Raw genomic sequence first — 23563 nt, 5'->3', positions numbered from 1 at the left:
CCAGTTTCTGTGTAAACAATTCATGAATCCCATGATACTTCTCTCAAGCTATCAAGAATGCTTCCCTTGTCTATTCAATAGTCTCATTATACTTACCTGCCTCCTCCTTATCCTCAGCTGAATGATGCAAACTCAATTTAAGCTTGTAGGTTAAACAATATCTGGGATATTTTCATATATGTGTTTATGCCATATGTGATACATGTGTTATGCAAAATATATTTATATATGAGCATCAATATTTTTGTTTTGTGGGTTTCTGTTTGAGTTCAAATGACCAGCTATACAACCATGTTGCAATTGTTAACACACACATGGATATACTAAACAGCAACATTATTATTCCCATGTTACTTTGACGATTCTGACTAATTTACATTTCTGTGTGTGCATAGTGCTAAACTATTGCTACAAACTTGAGCAGAGTATATACCTAACTTTTTAAAATTCTGTCTAGAGATATTATAACAGAAATACATGTAAATTAGAACATACCTGACAGTAAATACTTAACAGTTACATGATTTGAAACTAAGAATTACAGTGTTTCTGATCCATAGTAACAGAATATAGTAACATAAAGATTGTGTATGTTTTCACACACACTTTAGTTATTATTTAACTAACTGTAAATATAATATATATGTGTGTTCAAATATTGATCTATGTATAAATATTTTAAAGTATTCAAGAAATTAGGCATTTTTACTATAAAATATTTATGTATTATACATTAAAATTTTGGTTCATAAATTAATTCAATTGTAATATGAAGCATTTATTTCAATAACTCTGCAGAAAGATTGAATGTCTAATGTCTAATTTATATTTGATATCAGTGGATTAACTCTTAAGGAAGGCAAAATCTAATAGTTTTCATTAAATAAACAAGTTATGGCCTGGAAAATATAAATATGGAGCATCCAACTTGTGCAAATATTTTCCTCTCAACGAATTCATCTATTAACAAGTACATGCAGAGACATAAAGCAACCTTTAAGCTACATTTTACTAAGCCCTACAGCAGATGAAAGTCAAATGCAGATGTAGAATGAGAGCCTAACAGATGCTGAAAAACGCCATCAGTACCCTAGAGGAATGCATTCCCTATCAAAAAGAAACTTAATTTCAACTATAAAGAATTTGATTATGTATTGTTATACAAAATGTGATTAATGTTTTGTACTGATTAATCAACTACAAAATATATAATTATGCCATCTGTAGTTCCAAGCTTCTTGTCACTTACACATTCCATGGGGAAGCTGGAAGATGGTGTAGGGAACTTGTGGCATTTGAAGAGCTCTAAAACTCTGAGGACTAGCAAGTGAAACAAGAGCATCTTAAAGACTCGTTCTAATGGAAAACAACTAAAGATCATAAACAAAGAGAAGCCCAAAGACTACAGGCTCTTTGTGGACTAGAAGACTAGCAAGAGAGGCTGCCAGCCTCCAATCATTGCAAGAAGAGCTCTTTAAGATAAACTATACTTTTTTCTTCACCTCATGCCAGGCTTTATTGTCTTTTTGAAAGTTAACATTTTAATGCCAGGTAAAGGTTTATCATTTATTTCAGAATGCCAACACAACTACTCTGCCCACATTTCAATCCCACATCAGTCAAAGATGCAAATCTAGGATTAAGGTTTATGTCATGATTCGTATTTATGTCTTTCTCAAAAGTGAACATGGTGCTATATTTACACCTGAGTCCCAGCTGGAAAAGTTTCAATATACAAGTTGCTTATTAACTTGTATTAGACAGAGTACCTGGGGTTTTAATATATGATTTTGATCTAGATAATGCAGGATAATGTACTTGATTGATTTTTCTCATTGCACTGTTGCTTGGAGGGGCATGATAGGACAGTTTCAATGCAGTAGCAATTTCCTAAACTTTCAATAATACCAGAACAAAAAAAGAATTTTAAATTCATTGATGGATACATTGGCGGGTTGGGGGCTGGTATTGTAGTTTACAGCAAAATGGGGAAAGCTCTACTACTGGCTTCAGATGCTATGTGAGAGCATTCATACCTGATTGCTTGGAACTAGGGTACTGTTCATACATTTGGAAGAAAATACCTAATGCATGCTCTCTCTTTCTCTCTCTCTCTCTCTCTCTCTCTCTCTCTCTCTCTCTCTCTCTCACACACACACACACACACACAGAGAGAGAGAGAGAGAGAGAGAGAGAGAGAGAGAGAGAGAGAGAGAAAGTTAGTTCAAACACAAATAACTACTATGAGACTCAAGTTTTCCTGAATAATTTGTTTCTAGACATGTAACAATTGAGGAGGTCAGCTTATAGCCTTTGGAAAGTTCCACCAGGCCCCCTACCCTCCCAGAAGGGTGAAGTCCTTTGAACATGTAGGCACCACTCTCTTCCAGAAGAAAATGGCTGAATTATGTCCCTCAGGAAGATCACATTGTGTGTGGGGGTGGGGGGGTGTGCAACCATTGGCCACCTGCAGGTAAGGGAAGCCCCAGAGCAGTAGACACATTACTCAAGGCTAACCGATTTAAGGACCAACCAACTTAAAAGTCACATTGTTCTGCCTATCACATTGTGCCTAATGGTTCCAGCTCTGAAAACTGTATAAAATCTCATCCACTGGGCTGCATGGGGTTGCCACCTCTCCTTCTGGTGCAGGACAACCCCAAATTATTAGAACAATAAATTCCTCTTGCTTTTGCATCAATCCCCAGCTCTGCATTGTTCACTCATGGGGTCCCATGAGCTCATCAGACTTTTAAAATATCTTTATGTCTACATATCATTGAAACTCTAATCATTTACTCATTCTTTCAGCCAATGCTTCTTTCTAGAAATTCCTCATCACAGCTTTATTCTAAACTGACCTGTGGATTCTCTCTGATGCTGTGGGCTCATGGCCCTTGCTTTGGTGTGTTCTTGGACCAAAGTATTCCTACAAAGTCAATGTGGTAACTATGAAAATGTGCTTAAAAATTGTTTAAGTCTTTTGAAGGCTGGATTCTTTTGCTAAATGCATTCTTTTGTCAAAAGCAGCCTTTAGTTTCACACCCCACCAAGCACCTTTGGTGAATTGCAATCCTTCTATACCAAAAATCACAAGTAAAGCAGAACCTATCAACATTGAATCCTGAGAACTCTAAGAATACAGACACTAGCTCCCAAAATAAAAAAAAAAGCAAATAAATAAATAAATCAGAGAAATGAAGGAGTTATTGAAGATATATTTTCCACTGAATTCAGTAGTAAACAATGTGTACTAAAGTTCTATATTATCATTTCCGTATTTGTTTTATTTCTTGACAGTCTGCTTAGAACAATATCAGTCAAATACATTTTGGTTAGAAGGCTTATTTATTTATTTATTTTTTCTAGTTCGGAAACCACAATGAAGACTAGCTAGACTTGTACTGACTGAATTGGGGTTGGAGCCAAGATTTCTCCCCAAAGTTATTTAAATTTGTTTGGATGCTGTGTCTTCTGTTACTTACTATTAATGTGGCTTTAAAGTCATATGAATAAAGATAAACCTTTACTCTACTGTTGGGCTCTGCTGATTAAGGTACAAGTTTACCATTGTCCAGATAGACTTCTACTCTCAGACAAAAGATAGGGACTCCTTTTACATCAGAACTTCTTCTCTGACCTTGTCTGGTGATCCCAAATCCCCCTATCCACTACCTGCTGAGTGTTACATAGCTAGCCTTGGTGAGATTACAGGTTTAGCTTCCTTTCTCCCTCTCAGCAAGTACCTGGGATTCTTGGAATTCCCCTAAATACAAGGGAGGTGTCTGTAGATCTTTAACTTCTAGCTAATGATTTTTAATTTTCCCTGGAAATTCTTTCCCCTCACTTCAAAGTCCATACACAACCCTGGTTCATTCTGTAAAATGTATGCATACAAGCCCACCATGAATAAAGACATATGCACAAGCTAAGACTCAGAGATGTGTTTCATTGAAGATCTTCTAAGAATGACTTCTCCCCCTTTCACCTCCGGCACTCACTCCCAGAAGGACCAGGATCCTGTAGAATCCTTCTTGCTCTGGTCTCTGTTTCATTTTTCAAGGTTGGTATGTAGCTTTGATGCCTGAGAGGGAAAAAAAGTGGTAGACCACACAGAAACCACAGCTGCACAACAAAATGCTTACCACAACCTTTTCGCCATAAAATTATTAATCTGCCCTCACCAGTTAGCATAAAACAAGGGCAGTCGCCAACTATGGGGAAAACATATGTGCAGTAAAATAGAAATTCAATGAGGAATTAGAACATGGAGTCCTTCCTGTCAGTAATCTTCACAAGCACTGAATCCTAAACTATTAGAAATGCTGTTGCCTGGCTCCATATGCTGGAATGGAAGCCCAGGCTCAGTGCTCTGACCCCTTGACTAGAACTGAACTTGATCAAGTAGGACTGCTTTCATTTACATTATATTTTCAAGACAATACAATGCCAAAATGAATGTACTGTGGCTCTTACTGACGCCAGTGAATCAGTCTTCTTCATAACATGAGTTACATGGCAGGAACCCACACTTATGCACTCAGGAAAGCCACGGCAATTATGCATGGATTTTGTATAAATGAAGGATGCCACTGTGGTGACACTTGTTCCGCTGGCATCCCAGGTGTTGGTGCTTTTCTGAAAGGTACTGGAATGTTTGGGTAGTGCAACCTTGCTGGAGGAAATATGTGATTCAGGCTGGACTGGTGAGTTTATAGCCTTATCCCATTTCTTATTCCCCCTCCCTGGTACCTGTGTGTGGATGACATGTGTTCATCTAGCTTCTGGTTCCTGTTGACTCTCCATGGTACCATGCCTTCTCCACCATTATAAGCTTTAACTTCCTGGAGCCTTAGCCAAAACCAAGCCTTTTTCTACCATAATTTGCCTTGCTTATGGTAGCTTGTCACTGCAATCTGAAAGTAACTAAATCAGCCCCTGCAGCTGGTTTGCCCTCTGCTCTCTCAATGCTCTAGTTACTGCCCTGACTGCTGTTCTCCTGAGTGTACTCAATAAGGCATTTCTGTTCTGGTCTAAAGGACAGAATAATTTACTACTTGACAGCACTTTCCCTGCTGCCACAGTGGTGGCGGGCATCCAGAATTACACAACTCTTTTCTCATTCCTTACTTCTCATTACTTAGCTATGGAATATGAATGACCATACATATGTAAGAAACTCCATCGCATTGGAATTAGGTTGGGGGAAAAAAAAATCTTACAATTTTGGAGACAATGTGTAGATTGTGATAGGACAGAAGAAAATGGAAAGGAACATTTAGGGAACACATGGCTTTTAGAAGGCTTTTCTTCCCTTTTACTAGGAGAAAAGAAAGATGATTTGATCAGTTAAACTTTTAGGACAGTAAGAAAATCACTCATGGAAAGGAGTGACATGTATAGTATTGGCATTTAGTCTAGCTGTGCCCCTTGATAACTTGGCAACAGCCAAGTGTGCCTGACTCACTATAAAAGGGTTTGCTTGCCCCTTCTCATTCTCATACTCACTTCTCTTCTCATTTTGCTCCTTTACCCTCTTCCGCCTTTTTCCATTTCCCTCCCCCATCTTTTCCCGTGTTCATGGCCAGCCTCTCTCTCTCTCTCTCTCTCTCTCTCTCTCTCTCTCTCTCTCTCTCTCTCTCTCCCTCCCTATCCTCCCCCCTTCCTTTCTCTGGCTGGTAACTCAGGGAGCAGGGATGCCTCAGCATGGGCCTGCAGAGGAACTCCCTTCCCTTCCCCTATACCATATGACGCCTCCACCAAATATATGCCTGGCTTTCTTTTCTTTTTATAAAACACAACAGATATGGTTGTAACATTTTTATGATGAATGGGATTTTGACATGTTTATTTTGTTTTTATAGAAATTTGGGTGTAAGCCTCAACTCTTCTATGTCAGAAACTTGAAGCTGGGAGCAGATTTTTCTACTACTGTATCTCCCTGTGTATCAAAACATTGTATTTAACATATTTATCTATATCACAAATCATGCCACAATCTAATTAAGCATATTTGATGAAAAATTCAAAAAAGACATTTATAACTGGGTTGATTCATTTAAGTTAGGACATGTGACTTGAACCACACTTATCAGTTGGCCACTCAACCCCTAAAAGCAAAATAAATCACAGAGCAAAGTGAGAGTCTACAAAGAGCAATGATGCCAAAGGCTCAAGCAGCTTTGTCACTCATCCAGATAGTAAAGCTGACTGAAATGCTTGGTCACTTAGAATTTGGAGTTGGTCATTATAAAGAAGGGGAAAAGGGGGAAAAGCATAACTCAGTGACTTGAGAAATTACATTTTAAGTTAGAAGAATAGAACAGAAGCATGTATGTAAGTATGTAACCTAAATGCATGGTAAGTTATGCCACTAGTATTATGATAAATACAATAACATGTATTATTATCTTTGTTTGTTTAAGACAGTCTTCTCATTTGTCCCAGGTACCTTCCAAATAGGTGACTCTCCTGCCTTACCTTCTAGGGGGATTGTGGTGGGATTGAAGGCATATCATATGCCATCATATCTAGCCAAAAATGCAAAAGAATTGTCTAGATAGAAAAAAAAGTGAACCAATATGAAATATATGTTGGCATCTAGGACAACATGAAGACAAGAATATAATTTACAATTTAAAAAGAAGTTGAAAGCAAGCTATGGCACTCACAAATTGTGATCAACTTGAGTCTGGGGCTAAATCTATTCCTTGACACTTAAAATGGCAAGGCTAGGTACAAAAATCAGCATATGTCACACATTCTTGGTGTTAAATTTCCTCTTTTAGAAGATTAAATCTTTTTATAATGCCCCAAGTTTATACATATCCAGTAAAAAAACTCATTTGAATATCATTATAATAATATTGTATTTGAATAATAAAGTTAATTCAATTAAGGAATGAATGAAATTATCTATACACATGTGATGTATACTTAAAATTTTACTGCTGAGTGAAAGAAGAATCAGAAACACAATGAGAATGAAGCTACAGAACAAGACACAAAGCCGTGCAAGGTTATAGATGATCTCTGAGAATGGCTCCCCCAAGACAGGGCATAGATTGCCTAGGCAGGAGAATATTCAAATGACACCTGCAGTCTGAGAAGACAAGAAAATACTGAGACTTGAATGTTTTTCTCAGAGGTTCATTGGCTGCCTTTCTTTTCCTTTTAAGAAGTGCAAAACATACACATAAAAGACACCACATAATTCAGCCACTGTGAGAAGCAAAAAAATGTACTAGGGCTGAGAAGTAGCTCAGAGGTAAAGCATTTGCCCAACATGTGCCAGGACCTGGACTCTGGTTATTAGCACTGAAGGAAGAAAAGAAAGGAGGTAGTCTAGGGAGAAAAGAAGGAATGGGAGGAAAGGACTGAGTGAGAGAAGAAGAGGGAAGGGAGAGGAAGTGAAAAGTGCTGGTGGGATCCTGTGTAGCTTATTCCCTCTGTAAACAGTTCAGGATTAAATAGATATGATGATTAAAAAAACGCCCCTACAAACAAACATAAACAGTGTTTAAAAGATTTCCTTTTTTCTTGTTCCCTCTCCTTCTTTCCTTTTTCTTCCATCTTGTTACTCCCACTCTCTCCTTCTCCCTATTTCATCATTATCTCTGTTCCCTTCCTCAGGCCCTCCCTACATCTCTTTATTCCCCTTTCCTTCCCTCCCTCCCTCCCTCCCTCTTTCTCTCATTCCTTCCCTCCTTCCCTCCCTCCCTTCCTTTTTTTTTTTTTAAATTGTTCCCCCTGTAAGTTTGCTGTGGACAGTTATCATTCTGTAGCACAGGCTGGAGCTCACAACTCAGCCTAGAATGCCTCAACGTATGGCATTCTTCCTGTTTCAACCTCCAAGCATTGGCACTACAGGTGTAAGCCACCACACCAGAATTGTGTGACTTTAAAGGCTACTCCATGACAATGAAAGAAAATGAAAGGAACTTGAAATTTTAAGAAACAGTTTCTGTTTTTTTGTGACGTTTTATGTAAATAAATCTTTCTTGTCAGTAGTATTCTCTGTTAAATATTCGTATGGTTCAACAAATGAACTCAACTCAAAGGAAATTGAACTATAACTGTTTTCATTAAATCGCCTAATATTGAAAAAACATTATTTCCACATGTTTGTATCATTACAAGCTTTTAGGGGAAAGCAAGCACTAATGCCTTATTTCAGCCTTTCAAAGATATCATATCAGACTAACCAATTAACAGAACCATTAAGGAAATGCATTGCAATTAAGTTTACGTTCACCAGAAAAGGCTTGTTGGTAGATAAGAGGAATCATTACTCGTAGGACATTTATTTATTTTTACATTCTATAATCTTGGTTACCATTATCTTTTTAGATTGACAACATTATGAAAAAACAAAAAGCCAAAATGAAAAATTAAAGATAACGCTTTTTACCTCTACTCATAAAAGAAATTAAAGAGGAAAGACAAGAGCACACATCCACTAGGCTCTGTATTCTTGCTTCTGTGACAGCTTCAGTGATATGTAAGCTTGGGTTGCTGGGAAGAAATTTGCCATCTCTCTCCAGTAAGGGAGTAGAGTTTCACTGAGTCAGCCTGGAATGTGCATTCCCCATCTTGAAGAGAAATGTTTCTTGTTCACAGGTAAGGTCTGTGTTTTTAATAGATAGCACCTGATGTAACTGCATCTATGTATCCTTTCTCTCAAAATACATCTTCCATGCCAGTAAGAATCTTGTAAGTTTGTAATGTGAGGCAGCACACACATACACACGACCAATATATAGGACAATGACAGAAAAGCCTGAAAACATGAAGCAGTAATCAAGGGTTTCTGTCACCTTGTTTAAAACAAACAAACAAGCTAACCAAAGGAAACAACAACAACAACAACAACAATAACAACAACAACAGGACATGTATTTTCATGGACCAAGAAATAGAAGAGAGAGAGAAGAGCTACGGAGAAGAGTGAGGGCCATTCTGATGATCACCCAGCCACTCTCCTGACTCCAGCAGATAATTACAGTAGCATCGAGTTTGGGGAGCCCTGCAGAGCTGATGAGAGTGCTCTTCTTTGAAACTGGCTTTAAAAATGAGAGATGAGAGATTTAATGCAAGAAATCTATGCATGAGGATGAGGCGATGTGAACAGAAGACTCAAGAAAGTCACATGCTACACAAGGCTAGTCCTGAAGTCCTTGAAGAGACAGAATGTAGCTCAGGGTGGGAGCTGAGAGAACAAATAGAAGTCAGAAGTGAGAAGGAGCTGGACAGAGGACATGTAACTGTTCATGCAAAGTAACATATGGATGAAAATTACAAAGTAGATGATGACACTCAGAAATATATTTATTTTATACAGTAGGTACAAATTTTGTGATGTATATTAATAGAAATTGAGCTCTACAGACAAAATTAATTTTATGTTAGTATCTTAGAATAGTTTTAAATATATTTAATTAAAATAAAATGAAATCTAAATTTCTCTTGAGAAAGGCAAAGTAAACAAAGTTAGTGAATAACCAATTGTAAGAAAATATTTAGATGATTGTGACAAGACTATTCTCTGAAACACATGAAGAACTTAACAAATTAGTGGAAAAAGACAACTCAAAAATTTATGGGCAGAAGACATAAAAGGACAAATGTTCATTTCTGATATGAAGAGACATTTAATAAAAATCGTTAGACACTGGAAATTCAGATATTTCTCCTGCAACTCAATACAACACATAACATACTGACACTGGGCAAATGATTCAATTTATTATGTTAATAAAATTTAAAGACAACATTAGTTTTTAAACATATAACTTAAAAATCTAGCAGAGTAATATGATAATGTTGTCATTTGTGTTATCAATTAAAGTGGGAAAGGATAAAGACAGGAATGTCTGACATAGTGATCCACTTTTTTTCATAAATTCTTACACCTAATGGTTTATGTTAGGGTTTTGTATGTTTGTCACTAAGAAAAAACAGCTAGGATTCAAACTAATGATAACATTCATAACTGAGCAGGGGTTAATGAAGTAAATATTAGTGCTTGGAATGATGTAATTATTCACAGTAATGACTGATATATAATGTAAAAATATAGCATTATATAATATGTTATATATTTTATATAAAACACTCTTTAATAATAAACTTCTGTAAAATAACAACAATGCCTGCATATGTCTTCCTACACATTCTGTGATGGTCTCAACGGCTGAAGATTCAGTTCAGGTTGAACCTGGGTTTTAATGACTGCTCACTCTCAATGTGACAGGTAACTGCACATAAGCTCTGCTTATGACATTCCTGGACATTCTGCTTTAGATTTAATTTGTTGGTGTACAAAGGAATTCTTTCTGAGTGCAGTTTGTCAGATAGATTTCTGATCTCACCAATCTTTTGGTATTAAATACAATTTGAAGTTATCATAAGCAATCACAAACAGAATCAGAAAGGCCGAATTGCCACTAGTTGAGATTCTGTCCTCTGCCCAGGACTGATTTGTGTGTAGCAACATCAGGGCATTGACTCTGTGAGACAAAAGACATTGGCTCTGTGAGGACAGTATGCTAAGTAGTGACTTAAAGTCATCATTGTCTAGTAGCCAGAGATTCTAGTCACTAACAAATAACCCTAGAAAACAACAGAGCTCAGGACTGTGCAAGAATGTATTTGATTATTGTATTAATAAGAACTGAAATCATCAAGTGCCTATGTACAGTAGGGAACATAACATATCCTTATAAAGACAACAGTAAACATAAAGATGTATTTAAATCATGTATGTCAAAATGGATTAATTTCAAGCAATATATTATTGTGAGAAATTTGAGAAGTCTGATTACTCTTGTGGGCCTTTTAAGTCAAGTCCAAACCTCATTTAAAATCCATTCATAAATGGGTGGACAGAAAATGTTTCACACAGAGTTTTAATAATCATTTTCCCTTTAAAAGAAAGTGGTATTTTTTTTACTTAACAAAGTGTTCAAAGTAGAAATTTCAAAATGTTTATATTTTTAGCCTGGCATATAGTTAATTTTCATATAATTTTTAAAAATTATTTGAACTTTTGTTTATATTTATATTTAGGGAAAATAGAAGTTGTTATCTTTCACAGGATATTAGATTTATTTCTTAATGTTAGAGAGAAAACAGCCTTGTGCATTTATCTCATGATTGAAATGCAACTTCAAAGACAAATTAATGAAAATAAAGGGTTTTTCAATGTTCAGTGTCCAAAATTTAATTACAATTCTTTTGAGAATAAAATCGGAGGTGTTTCTGGTAGTGCTTACCTGTGTGAATCATTCAACTTCCCTGTAGCTTGGGCTCTGAATACGAGATATATGTACTTCTCCATTGTAGTACACAATACCAACGAATGTTTCATAATATCTCTGCTTAGATTCAAGATTATCCTGTTATGTATATTGATGCTTTATGAAGCATATAAATTTTGTTTCTTATAAAAACATAATGGCTTTATCATAGAAAACAAAAGATTTAATGCATTTTCTTAGGATCATTCTATAGCACATATGCATCAAATTAGCATAAATTGGATCTTCCTGCACCAGAACTTGGAACTGTAGAGCTCCTGTTGGAATTCTTGACCTAGCATCCATTAAAAGTCATTAATAAATTTTGGCTTGGGATTTATACCAAAATAATTGGCCATTTCTGATATGGCCCCAAATATATTTCTGTCATTTTGTAATATATTTTCATGAAGTGATATTCTCAGTATTGACAAGTATGAAAACAAGATATAGGTCAACTTTGATGAGCACTGAAGATGCTCCACACCAGACACAGAACAAAGATTTAATTTCTTGTAAACATAAGCAGATAAATCCTTTGATAGTCACACTATCTTTTATTGTTAATTAACAAAAAATCCTCTGATTTGTTACACAAAAGAATTGTAATTAAATTTTGTACACTGAATGTTGAAAAACCATAAAAACTATATATATATATATATATATATATATATATATATATATATATCAAACAGCACTTATACTGTTACAGAATGTACATCCATATGATTTGTTCTCAGTAAGTAGTTGATTTGTATAAACATCTGTATAAACATTTGTCAAAGATAGTATAAAATTTTCTTGAACAAAATGAGGTCATTAGTGGAAAAACTGTAACCAGTTATGATTTTGATAACTTGAATTTCCCTTCTAGTATAAGGACAAACTGCTATATTTCACTAAATAAGGAATGCATAATTTATATTTTTCCATTTATATTCTACAATAAATATAGTGTGTTTATTTCTTGTGGAAAATACTTAAATGTCTTGAGTGTGGGAGGAGATTATGTGCAAAAATAAAAACAGATGGAAAGAGTGCCCTATACCAGGTAGCATATACTCCCTCTGGAAAGATGGTTCATGAAGTCAAAATTATTTCGTAGACTAGATTTATGTAGTGAAAACACCATGCACCATATTAGAAGAATATAATCTACTTTTATTTATGTTTATTTTTCCCCTCATTTTTTTAATTCCAAAAATATGTACACAAAATTTACCATCAGTGTAGTACATACAGCTATGCTAAACAGGAGATAGAAGCTCATGTCTCCTGGGAAATTTATTTTATTTTCTGGTGTTCAATGCTTTTTTGTGGTGTAATTGCCAAATAAAAAGGACATGTATTTAGGAGCTAGGGAGATGGATTAGTCTTAGTGATGTGCATCTGTAAATCTATAGCAAGAGGGACAAAGACAGAAGGAAGCCCACATAGTGACCAAGACTGGGAACTGGTGGGCTTAGGTTCAATAAGAGACCCTATCTCAAGAAATAATGTGAATACTAATGAAGAAAAATACCTAACTTAGACCTTTAGCAATCAATTCTTTGGCAAAAATATGAGCAAATGAATGAATAAATAAGTACTGAAGAATAAGATCCTTTGTACCATATATATATATATATATATATATATATATATATATATATATATATATTCAGGTTTGTGTGTGTGTGATACAGTATATATGTGATACAGTATATACTTTACACATTGATTTTCAGTGAACATTATGGGTGATTACATGTCTGGACTACTCTGAATAATCTACATGAAGGTCAGTTTATTCTTTTTGGATATATGTCAAGAATTAAGATTCCTGGATTATATATAAATATATATATATATATATATTACATTTAAAATATATATGAAATATATATATAATATATAAATATGTAATCTTATAATTATTAATCTTATAATATTTTATATATAATACATATAAATATATGTGAAATATTATAAGATTAATTTTGTTCAGATATACACTTAGAAGAAAGATTCCTGAGCCATATTCTTAATTTTTTGAAGAATTCTCATATTTATTTCAAATATGATTATATCAAATCATATCACCACCTGCAGTGTTCAAGGGCTCCATACTCAAAAGCAAGTTCTTTATTTTCAGTAACAGCTCTTTTCTTTTCATATAAAACAGGTGAATCTATTGCTTGAATATGATCTTATGATTATCTTTTATGACTTTGATATTGAACATTGTTTTCCTAACATTTGAAATTTTCATACATGATTATACTATTGTATTTGCCCCATTTAGAACCCATCTTCTCTCCAACTCATACCATATCCTGGTTCTCAATTTTATAACCTCTTTATATTATAATTATTGTTGTTTTGTATATGTATATATAGTTCAATTAGTATACATATATATACATATATGTATATATGAGTTCAATTAGTGTTATCTAAGTATGCATGTATTTAGGGCTAACAACTTTGGATTTGAAGCTTATTGTTAAGGAAATCTGGATCTTTTTCTGTTGGGCTGTAGCGTGCGTGGTTCCCTTCTTGGTTTGAATTTGAGTCCTGCCTGTGCCTCCTCTAAGGGGCAAGGGCTGGGATTCAGAGAAGTAGAGGCACAGGAAGTTGACTATATTCACTCCATGAGGTACCAGGTGGACTGGCTGTGAGAAGCTGTGGGACTCTGTTCTGGGTGAAGGGCACACAGTCTAGGGTCCCGCAGGGGCTAGAACTCTTGAGTTGGGGGTCCCCAGGCCAAGAGGCTGCTGAAACCTCCTGGTCTCAGGCTTTTGGGCTCTCGGGAGGCTCAGAAGGGCCCAGACTCCCACAGCCAAAGAGGGGATGGGGAGAAGCTCTAGCTGCATCCCACAGGGATGAGACTCTTGGTGGCGACTTGCTGGATCAGGGCTGCTCGACTTGCCTGGTTGAGTTGGTAGCCTCCGTGTCTCGAACATAGAGAGGTCTTTGGCAGGAGATGGCTCAGTAGTTAAAGACCTTCTTCATGCTTCCCCACTGCAGGCCCCAAAGAAGAGAGATAGTCCATGGTCTTAAGCTATGGTCTTAAGATATTCATTGTCACGGCAGAAAATGGATGAAGCTACACCTTGTATCCTCAGGGCAGGCCTGAGGTGAAAATACCTTTTGTAAGGAGAGTCTGGGAAGAAATGAGGGCTCTGCCCTCTGGCCTTTAGGTATCTCATTAATATGGAGATCTGTCTTGAAGCTCTGTGGCCTGTAGTCATGCCCTCTACCTGTGTTACATGAACAATGGCCACAAACCTCTCTTTGGGAGGGGCTGTAGCTATGTGAAAGGAGCCAGGGGCCCAGGAGCAAGCCTGAATGCCTACCATCCCCGAGGGTCTCTGGAGTTCAAAGCCTCTGTTCGGCCAGGTACCCAGGCCTCTCACAGCCCCACATTTTTTCATTAGTAGTTATTAACTGCTATACCAAAACTCACTCTCTCTCTTTCTCTCTCTCGCTTGTCTGCCTCTCTCTCTGTTTGTCTCTGTCTGTCTGTCTCTGCCTTTCTCTGCTTGTCTGTCTGTGTGTGTGTCTGTGTGTGTGTGTGTGTGTATGAGAGAGAGAGAGAGAGAGAGAGAGAGAGAGAGAGAGAGAGAGAGAGAGAATGAGAGAGAGACAGAGAGAGAGATTGATTCAGAGTCTCACAGAGTCTCACAGGTATCTCTAACTGTACTGGATCTCACTAAGTAGACCAGACTCCGTTCAACTTTTACTTGCTTCTGACTTGCAAATGATGAGATTAAAGATATAGTCTCTCACTAAGAGGAAAAGGAGTGCACAAAATTAACTTTTAACACGTCACATAAATCTTTCAAAATATATACTTCTTATCTACTATGCAAATTATTTCTCCAAATAATCTCTAATTACTGGGAACTTGGCTCTCAGCAAGCACATATATATTATGAATGTGTGTCTTGGTGATAGACCCCCTTTGTGATAGAATACAAGCTTTTATTTTGTTTTATCCTGAACAAACTATAGAATCTCCCAAACTAATTCCAAGATTGTATCTGGACATTGTTATTTGTAAGATGTTCATGTTCATTCAATTATTTATGAAAACTCTGCTTTCGCCCCATTCATATGGTGTTCAGATACTAAGAGCTACTGTGAATATGAACTCTCTTTTATCTTATATGAGCTGCTTCCTCTACAACTTTGTTTAGCACTCTGTATTCTAGTCAGCACTAAAATTTCTATGTTTGGTACTTAAGTATATTATGTTTATTTTTATAATGAAAAATGTATTTTAGTAGCTTTTTCCTTTGTAACTGCAAGCAGCCTGAAGATAGAAAATGTTTGCTGCACCCAAAAAAATCTTCAATGCACATCTCAGTCAATCATCACCCACCTCTTGCCCCAGGCAACTTCTCTCTGTCCTCTATCTTTGCAGATTGAATCTGTCTTTTCTGTGTTTCACGCTGATGGGATGAAACAAAGCTAGTCAGTTTTTCCCAAGTTCTTTCAATCCGCATGCTGTTTTTAGATTGATTGTATGACCATGTCTGCCAACGAGGTATATGTTACTGTCAGTACAGCCCAGTTTGTTCTTTCATTCATCCAATGGAGGACATTATCAAGACTATTTTCTATGTGAGTTGTTTATTAAGTGTTTCTAAACAAGCCTGAGCAAGTCTTTGCTGAGACTTATTTGAATCTATAATCCTCATCACACTTTATTTCCTCTATTATATAAAAGTAAATATTAATTTTTGAAGAAATTGTAAAACTAATCTTAAAGTAGTTGACTCATTATTAAGCTCAATGATAATTCATGAGGTCCCCAATGACTACATGGCCACCAGTACTTCCTGTCATTAATATGATTTAAGTATCTTCTGAATCTATCCACATAGACTGAATCTTTATACTGGGGAAGGCTGTTAACATGTTGCATTTTTCCTTAAGTTCATTGAAAATTTCTTAATATTTCTTCATGTATTACAATGATTATTTTTCTCATTGAAAAATTAGGATTGAGTAATTTAATAGTTAGGCAAAACTTTATATATATATATATATATATATATATATATATATATATATATACATGTGTGTGTATACATTTGTTTGTATGTATACATATGTTTCAACTTATGCATACAAATTTTTATACTGATAATCTGAGCATATGGATAACTATTATTTCAGGACCATATCAGAATAGTAAAATACAAATACCTTCATATTAAAACTTTGTAACAAAGCATTAAAATTCCTGTACCTTCCATAATGAGATTGTATAAGAGCCACAGCAAAAGAAACTACTGATTTACAAAGCACGTGATAAAAAAAGGAGCTGCAGCCCAACGACTTTGATATGCCACAATCCTCTTTACTGTAAGCAACTTGCCAGAAGAGCTAGCAGAGAGAACAAGAAAGCAAAGTACAGGAAGCCAGCAAGACATCTCTGTAATTGAACAGAATTCATCAGTGCTTCCCATTTTCACAGTGACCCCAGTAGTGTAACAGTAAATATGTTGCAATACAACACTGATGAATCTTTTTTGGAATTTACAAAAGTTGTTAAAATATATTTATGTTTTGCAACCCATTTGTTGTTTTAAGAATGCTGACCATTTAGGTGGTTAACTATTTCATTTAAATAGAAGCTCCTCTTCATGTTTGTACATAAGCACAGTTAGGTAAAGATATTAGCATGAAATTACTAAAGTATGTATATTGCAGCACCCTGAATATATGTATATGATCATTTTTGCTCACAACATATACACAATATATGTGTGAATATATATTTTTTGGCAAAGGGTCTCTGTTTCTAAAGCTAAGCTCTAACAATTAAATTATTACTAGAAAGGATCGTAAGATTATACAAGAGCACCTGGGAGGTCAAGTCATTTAGGCAAGTAATATGTCACATGGGACACTGCTTCCATACAGTCTCACCCTTGTGATCTTTCTCCCACAGTCTCTTCCATGGAGATGACTGATCCTGTGACTCTCTGTTCAGTGACTTTGGCAATTCTCTGTTTTGGGCAAGTAACATATATGCTGAATGCATATCATCATTCACTCCACCATTTCTAAGTGTTTTCAAAGATTATAAACTGTAGGTGATAATTTTTTATGAAACATGAATATAGCTGGTAGTTTTAGTGTAAATTTGGAATTCAAAAGAATTATTCTCTAAATGAAGATCTTCATTGTAATAGTGTTAGGTATCAATTTGTGAAAATCTAGAATCACCTGAGACTTGGGCCTCTGGCAAATTGATGGGAATCATCCTGAGTAAGTTGATTAAGGTGGACTGACACACCTATTCTGGGTGGCACCTTTCCTTAGGCAAGGGTTCTGGGGCTGAATAAAGTAAAGAGAGTAGTATCAATTGGATATTACCAGATGTGAACACACTGCTCTCTGCTTTGATAAGGATGTAATGTGAGCAGCTGCTTAAAGTTTCTGCTGGTTTGACTCATTCTAATGATGGGCTATATCTTGCAACCGTGAACTAAAATAAAATCCTTTTCTTTTAAGGCACTCTTCTCAAAGGTTTTTTTTATCATGGCAATAAAAAAATAAAAGGAGACATTGAGTCACTATGATTAGAAGATGTAGTGCTTTTTATTCAGATTTCTCCATATTTTGAGTAAATACTTTTAGAGAGAATATTTGTAGAAAAGAGTTGGTGATAACTTAAGAAATAATGCAGTGGTTGAAAGAAATTTTGAGTTTGAAATCTGAAAAGACCTTTAAGGCATTTCTGCACTTAAATTTTTCCTGTATCATTTGTTTAAAAAAAAAGTCTTTAGACCTTCTCAGAGCTGTTTGGATCTGCATTGCTGAGAAATTATGTATAAATGCTTATGTTCTTGTATTTAATAAAAGACAAAACAAAAACAACAAGAAAAACAAAAACACCATTGCCAAGACATCTGTTGTCCTCTTTCGGAACTGTCAAAAGGTACTCTTTGCACTGCTGGAATTCTGTGTGACCTTTTCAAGAAGGTCTCCAAATCACAAACTAGTAACTTTTTAGATTATCCACAGAGTACCTTTCACTCTTGACCTATTATTTGTTTCTGAGTTGAAGAAAAGAAAATCACTGACATACACTCTCTAGGTGTCATCAGTGCAACTATATCTTGAAGGACCTAAAGTCTCATTAGTAGATTCAACCAAATATACCAAGACACATTAACAAGTGTGTTTCATAAAATTGATGTGCCTGGATATATAGGTTTTTGTGTAGGCCTATAGGCTGTGCCTGCTTCAAGGAGAAGTGTAGGCACAGCCTATAGGCCTATAGTGTGTAGGACTGTTAGGCATTTGGAGCATGCTCATAAACATCCTAGCATGTTTCGTGATATTGATTCTTTTAAGAAGAGGTAGACAAGTAAAAAATATGGATTGAAAGGATCATTTTAGATTTTGCTTTTCATGTAAACACCACTTTAATTGCCACTTTCATGGTTAAAATTAAAATAAAGTGATATATGGAAAGTAACAGTAAAGAATTTAGTTCAGCAGCAACCAATATTCTTATTTCTTGCTCAGCACTTAGGTATTTTTTTTCTTTCTTTCAGTCATCTCCAATCTAATATTACAAGATATATCTTTTTCTTGAGATGTTTTGGAATGTTAAGTAATTCCACTGGGCTTATATTGCCTTTGCATCCTTCATGGAACCTAGCACAAAGCTATGTAACTGTTCTGTAATATATTGGTCCATGGATATTTCTTGAGAAAATTAGTTACCTCTGGATGTTATCTCACAGGAGATCCTGTTTCTTATTCCTTCTCCTTGAAGTGCAGACACAATGATGGATATTCGGCCCATTTCTCACCCACAAGGCACTGTCCAGACTGTGTATCTACCATCTTCACCTAATAAAACTCATGATATCATGAATTCTGCTTCACTGCTTTCCTGCAAGAATTCCAGAGGTTTAGTTCAGCTGCACTGTAATGTCTTACCAAGTAGCTTGCTTGACATTTCATTTTTTTTGCACTAGACAACCAGGGATACTTTCATTACAAACCATATGGGTTTTATATGTTTCATTATAATGTGGATCCACAGAAATTTGATGATTAGGAAATACCATTAGTTATATCTTCAGGCAATAACTCTGATCACCAAAAAACATCCTTGTAAATTTATCACAAAATGGTATGTGAGACATTTTAAATGACTTATGAAAAAGAAATGTTACTGGACAGCAACCTCTCTTATAATGAAAACTACAGCACTCATTGTGCTGGATAAGAAGACTTGAAGTGTCCCACACATAAAGCACAGGGCTTATGAATATTTGAAGGCACAATTCAAACCTACAATGAACAGAACAGTTCAGCCTTCTGTCAAGCATAAAGGCAGGCAGAACACAGTTTTCTAAAATGGGTTTATTCCCTCCATGCGCATAGTATGAGTTAAGCAGAATTCTATCTTGTTAGTTTCTACAGCAAAGCTTGTCTTGCAGGTCTAATTAACTTTTCAATGGTAGGTTATACTTGCTGTCTTATAAACCCTTTCCTTGTCCCCTTGGTAAAATTGTTCTTCCAACATATGCACCCATAAAGTCATCTCACATTCAGGTGATTTCAGTGACCTCATTGCTGATATCAGGACTGTACCACTGTTCAGTGGGAAAAGTAGCATTGTAAACATTGTTATTCATTGATTTAGAACATTTCCATTCCAAAGCCCTCTAATACAGAGTATACTGTTCTTTGTTCATCCTGTAATATTCCTCTCTCTCTTACTATAGCACTTTTGTTTGTCTACCCCTCTCTTGCATTTCAGATACAAGTCCTTCTTTCCCTGACTATTTGAATTACTAATTTTTCTTCTTAAAATATTACTAAACATGTTAAGTTGGTTAAATGAATTTGACAACCAAAAAAAATCTATATGAAGTATTATTACTCTATGTTCAATATTGTATTAGTTTTTTCAGGTGGTCAGAACTAAGAAGGACCTATTCAAAAAAACAGATATTTTTCTGTGAGACTGTGTTTTAACAGTGTTTAACTCATATAAGTAGAAGCTATGAAGTCCCCTGGTAATCTGGCAGTAACCACATTAACTGGAGGATATGGGATACTGATAGTGTACTTTAGACCAAGTTCTTAATCTAGGACCCAGGGAATCCAATAATGTGACTCTCTGTGACAGAGAACTAAGAAGCTGTTATATGAATGGGTTTCCAAGGCTAGAGAACCCATAGTGGTGATTTCCAATAGAAAGAGTGGAAATTATCCTTTCTGATTTTGATGTAGTTGTTCACTCTTGGCCCCATTCCGTAGATGCTGCCTTTCCACATGGCAGAGGATTTCCCTCCTGATCACTGACCTAATTAGCAGACTCCTCCAACATCACCCAGATATGACTTTACCACCTGCCTAGATATATGTTAATCCTTCAGGTTCAATCCCATTTTTATCATACACAAAGTGCTAGCAGTTTCATGACATTTGTAGAAGACCAGTTAAAGCTCATAGAAAGTAGAAATTTATCTAAAATTTAATTCTAACCCCTTTGAATAGAGAAATAGAGGGAATGACCCACGTATGTCTTAGATTTCTGTTGCTGTGACAAACACAGACAAAGCCCACAGTCTCTATATGTTCACTACACTTTCCAGGTGGGTTTTATAATCACAATAACATATAAACCCAGGAAGCCTACCCACTGGACTCCCATACGAAGAGTGGGAGACATCTGTTGTACACAGTCTAGTATGGCTAAATACTTTCATAGCGCTCTAGTAAGGGGTTAGCAATTCAAGACACTTGAATTTTATTGTGTCCGACACACTATACTATACTATACTATACTATGTTTTATACTATAGTTCAAATAATGACACAAATCAGTGCTCTTAAGTAAAATGATGAAAGAAAAGAGATTAGTGTTTGGTGTGTATGTGTGTGTATATGTGTGTATCTTTTCAGATCACTGACCCATATACCAGTATATCAGGCTCCTCAGGTATGACTCTATCACACACACACACACACACACACACACACACACAGACACACACACACACACACATACACACACAGACACACAGACACACAGACACACACACACACACATATTTATATATATATACAAATACATAGAAACAATCATAAAAGGGTACAAAATAAAAGCTAAATTACTTTTTAACTTTCAAAAGCAGGTAAAAATAACTCTCCTCTTGCATGTGTTCTATAATAAACTACTAAATAATATACTTGAGGATTGTTTGAGAAACCTTGATTAAGATTTTAACTGGCTAATCAGTGACATTTAGCATTACTATAACTGTTAGGAAGAGAGTAGATTGAAGTTGTAACTACCTCAATGAAAGAAATTTGTTACCTTTTTATATGGATACCAGAAACTGTGAGTTGAAAAATAGCTCTCTGCTAGGATTCTCCCATTTTTGTTTTTTGTTTTTATATAAAAACAAAATAGAAGTTATACAAGTTTATCTATATTCAAAATGTACGTGCTTCCATGGTATATATTTACCTTTTGATACAGTCTTGGTATATTTTACATACTTAATGGATTTTCTATGTAACGTAAGAGTTAATTCAACGTAAATAGCCTCCCAAAGTTTTGCACTGAAAGGAAGTTTATTGAAATATCCCAGATGACAAGAGCAGTTGGTTTTGATGTTATGACATCAGGGCGAACTTGGGCATAAGAAATTTATTCAGCATTTTTTATTTTCTGTGTTTAAGAATTTGAACACAGGTACACTAACTGACATTGGCATTCATACTGCCCCTAGGCTTAGCTAGGAGTTCGTAGGAATATGGCTTATGTCATGGCTTTTAAATGTAAAGCAATCAACCCCATGGGACATCCATGTTGACTTCTCCCTCTCTATCACTAATGTACATTGGTAGTCCCTCCTGTTTTATCACTTCTAGGCTGAGGATAAGACCAGTATATTACTGTGACACAACAGTCTCTCACATTTTTTAGGGGGGGTTATCTACTTCTAAACTATCATTTCTTCCTTGATTTCTTCTTATAGAAATCATAATGGAGTCTCTTGCTCATATTTCCTGTTGGCACTTCAACTGTTTCCAGGCAAGCTAAGCTTCTAAGATGTGTACTATGATTTCACACTCCAGGGAACTAGAAGTAAATGACTTCCTGCAAGTTGGACCTTCTCATATCTGTGAGTTTTACAAGATTTGGTGAAAATGAGGTTTTTTTTGAAAATGAGTTCTTTGTGTGAATAGTTGGAGAAATAGAATGAGCTTGTTTTGAGCCATGCCTTTTGAGACTCCTAAATATATGTTTCCCAGAGTAAACAAGTTATTAAATCAAGTAGTAAGTTTCCTTGGCTATGTATAATCAACATAATGCTTTTAATAACAAAGGGATTGACTGTTACACATATTTATATGTTACTTATAATAACACTTGTCATAAATCAAATGTTCCCCAAATATGAGCCATTACATCATATAACAGGACTTATCTGTTGCTATTTTTTTTCTGAATTTTTATAACAATTTTTCCATATGACCTGCAATGTTTATTTAACAGCTCATTACTCCATGTGTCTATATATATCTTCTATATAACTATTTAATATATTATATATCAATTTGTAAATTTTTTTCATGTTTCAGGGTCTAGGAGGTAGAGGATTATCTTATTACTCTGCTCAAAATATCAATATTCTGAACCATTTATGAATATTTGGAAAATAAAAGGCTTGTTCAAATAAGTCAAAGTACTGGACAAATTGTAATCATCTCTCATTCCTTAAAGATGTGCAAAAATGGTTGGAAAGAATTATTCTCTGATCAAAATTTCAGAATTTCTTACATAGATCTATACTACTAGTCACCCCAAAATTCACTGTTTTGTGACCCTTTTCACCAATTTCCTGAAGATGAAGCCCTGAGCTTGACTTAGCTATTTCCTCCTAAGTAATTATGACTGTTTCTGTAGGAAGAAAGAAGAGAAAAAATATTCAAACACAAGAAGCAAAGATCAAGGTGCAGAAAAAAATAATGAGGATACATCTATCTCCAAAGGACTCTGTAGATTTGATCACTAACATGTCTTGTCACAGTTTCTGCATTAAATGTATGATTGATGAAGAGTGGCAGTGAGTTGATGTTATATGGTGGGCTCAGCATCTCTCATGTACTTCCCTTTGCATTTTAGTTATGTTGTTTGAACAGTGATACCAAGCTTAATAAAAAGAGTAGCACAATTTGACCAGATCAAGACATCACCACACAGAGGACACCCTGCAATAGAGATC

The sequence above is a fragment of the Arvicanthis niloticus genome, chromosome 14, assembly GCF_011762505.2.
Source record: "Arvicanthis niloticus isolate mArvNil1 chromosome 14, mArvNil1.pat.X, whole genome shotgun sequence".
Classification (NCBI taxonomy): Eukaryota; Metazoa; Chordata; class Mammalia; order Rodentia; family Muridae; genus Arvicanthis; species Arvicanthis niloticus.
The sequence above is the reverse complement of the archived record's forward strand: the minus strand, read 5'-3'. Positions refer to the sequence as shown.